Source organism: Stegastes partitus, unplaced genomic scaffold, assembly GCF_000690725.1.
Source record: "Stegastes partitus isolate 25-593 unplaced genomic scaffold, Stegastes_partitus-1.0.2 Scaffold264, whole genome shotgun sequence".
NCBI lineage: Eukaryota > Metazoa > Chordata > Actinopteri > Pomacentridae > Stegastes > Stegastes partitus.
In genome coordinates, this window is record NW_007577995.1 from 241,627 (window position 1) to 247,225 (window position 5,599).

Here is a 5,599-nt window from a genome sequence, read left to right on the forward strand (position 1 = left end):
TTATCTATGTTTTAAAAATAGAATAGAATAGAATAGAAGCTTTATTTGTCATTGCATAAAATGCATAGTATCAAACACAATGAAATTAGAGTTGCCACTCTTGGTCAGTGCTTTGAGACTAATAAAAATTCATACATTTATAAAAAGACAGAAGAAACCCCCTTCATAAATTCCATAGTAAACAGATCTCTTTTTGGAAAGTGCAACAAGGGCTGAACATTTTCTTTTGATTTGTAATGAGTGCCGATTTGCTCGTGGTTGAATGAATATACGAGAATACAATAATTAATTATTAGAACATGTAGACTACCTGTAGTTTGTAGCATATTATGTTCTTTACTTTAACAAAATGCACCCACAGAGAAGAAAACCCTGAGAAAAGATCATTACTTTCCTTCATCGTTTATTTTTGGCAGCTAAATTATTTCCATTTTTTTATTGTGTTCTGTTGCTTTAATGCCGCTCTTTCCCCTTTTCCTTCTTCCTGTAACCTGCCTTGTAACCTCTGACTTGTCAATTGCTTGAGTAAAAAAAGAAAAAAAAAAGGTTTGCTTATTGTGTGACACCGATCACACCCACTAGATGGCCCTAAAGCATCACCATGACTGCTCCCTGCACATCATCCTCCTTTCATGTGAAGTCACACAGGGTCCCATGTAAACGATGACGTAGGCTGCATTAGTTCAGGTTTTCACTTCCTAAAATGAACTTAACGTCTCTAATTCCACCCGGCGTCACTGACTTGTCTCCCCTAACAGGGATGTTACAGAAGTTTAAGACAAACTTTACTTTGTGTCCCTCAACAGAGTCAAACTGTGTCTGAGGTCTAATTCGCCGGAGCACCAAGGACGAACAGCAACATCTCGGCGTCCTTCAAGAAAGTTGCTCCAAATGTTTATTAGCACAAAAGTGGCAGCGGGGAGCGAGACACGGAGCAGCGGACGGAGGAGGAAGTGGTTGCGTTGCAGTGATGAGACCATTAGTGGCACAGCGCTGCAAAGGAAAGGAGACAGAGGGCAAAGAGAGGCGACCTGCTATCAGGACTCGGTGAATGTCACAGTTCAGCTCTCCTGAGGCTGCTGAGGTTTCAATTAGGCTGCCCTTTTTTTACCCAGGAGGTTAAAGACCAGCTGATCAATGCGGTTGTTGGCCTGCTGCTGGCCAGGTGTGTGTATAAGTGTGCATGTGTGTGTGTTCAGGAGCCTTATAAATGAGAAAAAAAAAAGGTTCCTGTGCTTTTAGGCGGCTCATTCTGTCAAGGACGACACAGTGGCGCTGTGATCTGCAGCCGTGAAGCATGGATATTTCTGCTGCCGAAGGATTTACAGGCCTGTCTGCATAATCCTCGCACAACACGTCGCCCTCACCTCAGCCAGCCAGACAACGCAACAGACACACACACGGGAGAGAGATGTTCAGAGCCTAGTGGGCAAATGAAGGACGACCTGGTTGCACAGAATCACAATGAGCTATGAAGGGCACATTTTTTTTTTTTTTAGAGTTAATGGACATTTAGCCTGCACTTCAAAGAACAGCTTGACATTTTGGGGAAATACCTTCATTTGCATTCTGGTGGAAACTCACGCGACCGATACTGCTGTCATGTTTGTACTGTAAATATGAGGCTGTAAACAAGGGCAGTACGTCTGCTTCTAGTCTGAGGAAGAAGCTCCACCTACCAGCACCGGAAAGCTCACTAATGGATATAAATGATGTGATATATAGTGTGGAAGTCCTGATGTCACGTCCACGTCAGCCTCTTTAACTCAATGAAAGCTCCCATTCAGCATTTCTGTGCCTGGATTTACTGAAAAAAAAAAAACACATTCCTGAGTGTTCCATGAGTTACAATAAGAAATGGAAAAACATGAGACAAAGATGAGCAATCATAAACAAACTAAAGCTCCCATGATTTTAAAAAAAACATCATTGTAGCCTGATTTCATTCATATGCATCATATTATAAGAGTATGCCCACTTTTTAAGTATTTTTTCCTCAAATTTGTCAATCTCTGCTTTCAGTTTTGCATCCTGCTGTTTTTTTTTTACCGCTACTATAAAACCTAAAAATTACACACACGGCATTAAATACCTGTCATGACCTAAACATATGGCCTGACAAATGACATCCTGTGTAGACAGACTAAGCTCCACACGTGTATTTTCAGGTTACTGGCGTGAATACTGATGTCAGTGGAATTTTTTAATGAGGTTTTCAGACTTTTTTTTTTTTCTCTCTAAACTTCTACTTTTCACCGTGGCTCCCTAAAAGCTTAATATTTTTTATAATAACAATGTATCAAATTGCTTCACAGAGCTCTGCAGCTGCTCTCAGCTCATTGTTTAGCTGTCAAGCCCACAACTTCACTGGCTTGGACCACTTTTAACATGATGTTTTTTTTGGCCACAGCAGGCAGCTGCAAAACAGCTCCAAAAAAAAGACTGCACTCTACCTGCTCAGCACCAAACTGCAGACAGACACTAGTTAGGGGTTTGGCTGGTGGAGTATTCAGCAGCTATAGACTCATATATTTCCCCTCAGAAGTTGGAAAACTTGAGTGACTATTAGACTGGAAAGCTGCTGTTGCTTTGTCGCCGCTTGATGCGTAAATGAGCAACTGTTTGCCAACAAGTTCCAACCGTCAGTAGGTGATGATACATCAGAGCTGCATTCACAACTTGTTTCCTCTACCGATTCAAAAAGTCCTTCAAGTTCAAGGATCTTCACAAATCCGATAGAGCCTCCACGAGCACGTACCGTGGTGTTAACCGGCTCTCCTGTAACAGCCGTGTACCTTCGAGCTGCACAATTTTTCCAGGAGAGTTACGTGCTGTAAAAGAAAAAATATGTTCGATTCACGCTGCGGTAATGTTTTGACAAGCTAAATGTGTGGTAATTAGGAAAAACAAACAGATGGGCATTTTCATTACAGGCGTTTAACGTGGGTGTGAGTGAGAAAGAGAGAGAGTGAGTTGAAGTTTTCAGGGTTAATGTGCAGGTTTGGTGATAAAAAAAATAAATAAATCTAACCAGCAGCACCAACAAAACCATTGAAGCATTTTAAAATGATTGCACAACAATTTATAGAAGACAGATTTTTTTTTTTATCAGGACAGCAGTTTAGTCTACTGATCTGTTGTGGCCTTTAATGTGATCTGGTGTGCTCATTCACTTGCAGGCTAAGCTAGCATCCTCTAGAGAGAATTGCGTTAATGCCTGTGCAGAGCAGCCTGCGTTCGTCAGTGATCGGAAATGGCCATGGTCCACGCTTTTCCTCTCAATGGCAGGCAGCAGAGAGAGGGCTGGTAAGAGACAGAGACATGACATTATGAAAGGCTTCTGGAGAGGTGTTTACGCCGTTATGAAATACAGTCCTTGAACATCGTGAAGTACCATTGGTCGGCACAGAGAGAAAGTGGAGCATGTTTTTTAGCAAAAAAAACAAAAAAAAAACAGAATGAGGCTGAAGAAATAGAACCCCAGATAGAAGACCTGGGTGATGAAACAGGGTTAAAAATGGAGTAAAGTAGGTTAAGGAGGGAGTCTGGAGATCTAGTTGATCATTTAGTCAGATTTCTCTCAGTGTCAGGGAGGCAGAGTGAGGCAATAAGAAGGAAACACGCTCTATAATCAGGCCAACTAGGGCACGTCTTACCTGCAGCGGTGAAGAAATAAAGACCTACTTGGTTCATTCTTTCATTATGTTGCAATTTTTATCACAGTGTGAAGTTACAATAGAATATCGGCGCGTTACAGGACAGAGGAGACAGGGAGTCGGAGTAGATTAAATAAGACTGCGGTGCAGCAGAGAAGACTGGAGCAGAACAAGTGGAGTAGTTCAGAGTGGAGTTACAGCATGAAAGATTGGTGCAGATTAAAGCAAAGTCGAGTTAAAGCGACCCGTCACTGATTTTACAAATTAAGCTCAAGGACCCTCGTGGTGAAAATCCATTTTTATTGCGTTTCGTGGTTGTTATAAACTTGGAGGTGTAAAATATGAAAACATTTACTCCAGTCATTTCTCAAGTAGACAAGTAGATAACAGGCCAGTATGAATTTTACTGAGCTGCTACATTCCAGCTGCAAGGTGGTGCAGTTGGTAGCACTGTTGCCTCGCAGCAAGAAGGTCGCCGGTTCGCGTCCCGGTGGGGGCACCGAGATCTGAGTTTGCATGTTCTCCCCGTGCAGCGTGGGTTCTCCGGCTTCCTCCCACAGTTCAAAAACATGTTGAGGTTAATTGGTGATTCTAAATTGTCAGTAGGTGTGAATGTGAGTGTGCTTGGTTGTCTGTCTCTAAGTGTGGCCCTGTGATAGACTGGTGTCCCCTGCCTTCACCCTGAGTCAGCTGGGATAGACTCCAGCCCCCCGCGACCCTCGTGAGGATTAAGCGGTGTATAGATACTGGATGGATGCTACATTCCAGTTATGGAAGCAATAGCTGTTTACCTTAAACTTTGTATGATCCTACCTCCTCACTTCCAGGTGAACCATTCAGAATGAGCAGCTGCCTCTCAGTCCACCGAGTTTATTTACGGTCTAGAGCTGCTTCTGCAAACTCTAAAATGTCTCAGCCAAATGTTCTGCTGCAAGAATGAACACGAGAGTCCTCATGCACTCCCAGCATCTGAGGGACTCATGATCCAGTGGCTTGCTTGTATTATTGATTATTGATGGCAACCACTACTATAGTATTACAAGGTTGTGCAGCTAATGCGGCTAACGTTGCCATCGTCCGCCCACAAATTAGAGCTCCGTGGAAACCGTGAAGCTGAGGGACGTTCAGAGAAGGTGGAAGATTGGGTTTAGGTTGCTAAAGAAGGACTGGGTGGATGTTTTTTTTTTTATTGCCTGCTGTGCTTCAAGTGCAACCTCATCTCAGCTGATGTGTTTTTTTTTAAATGTTCTCTCCTGCCCTCTGTGCTCTGAAACGTAGCCTTTTAGGATTACATGTTAACCAGCTGCAAGTTAAACCACTCATTTCATAACAGCAACCAACTCAGTATATACATGCATAAAAAAAAAAACACTTTGGTGATTTTTGGAGTTTGTTAAAAAATAAATAAATAAAAAAATTCTCATGAATGCATTCTGTCCTTGAAGCAGAGTAAAGAAAAACAGATTAAACAGGTTGGCAGAGATAACTGAGTCTCAAAGAAAGTTACAGCAGAGCATAGTTACATAGAGAGTAGAATACAGCAGAGCACCAAAAGAGTAGCGTACACCTCAGTACAGCACAGTTCCAGTAGAGTACAATATGCTGTATATGACTATTTTTTTTATTTAATGATGTCTGTCTGAAGTAATATTTATGTACATAAAAACCTATAACCAAGCATGCGAGGACGGCAAAGACAGAAAATGTAACTATGGCTGAGATATCTGTCAGGGAGCTAACACAGCTGTTGCCAGCAATCCTCTTTACACATCCAAGTGATATGAGGATTATTTTTCATTCTGGCTGCTTTGACATTCTAAGAAAGAAAATTGGCTCTGAGATCCTGAAAAAAGGAGACTTCTCTCTGCTACTGGATAAACTGAGCAACTGTCAGTCAAAACATGTGTTCACCCCCACTTTGGGAAAATGAATTGAATCTTCCA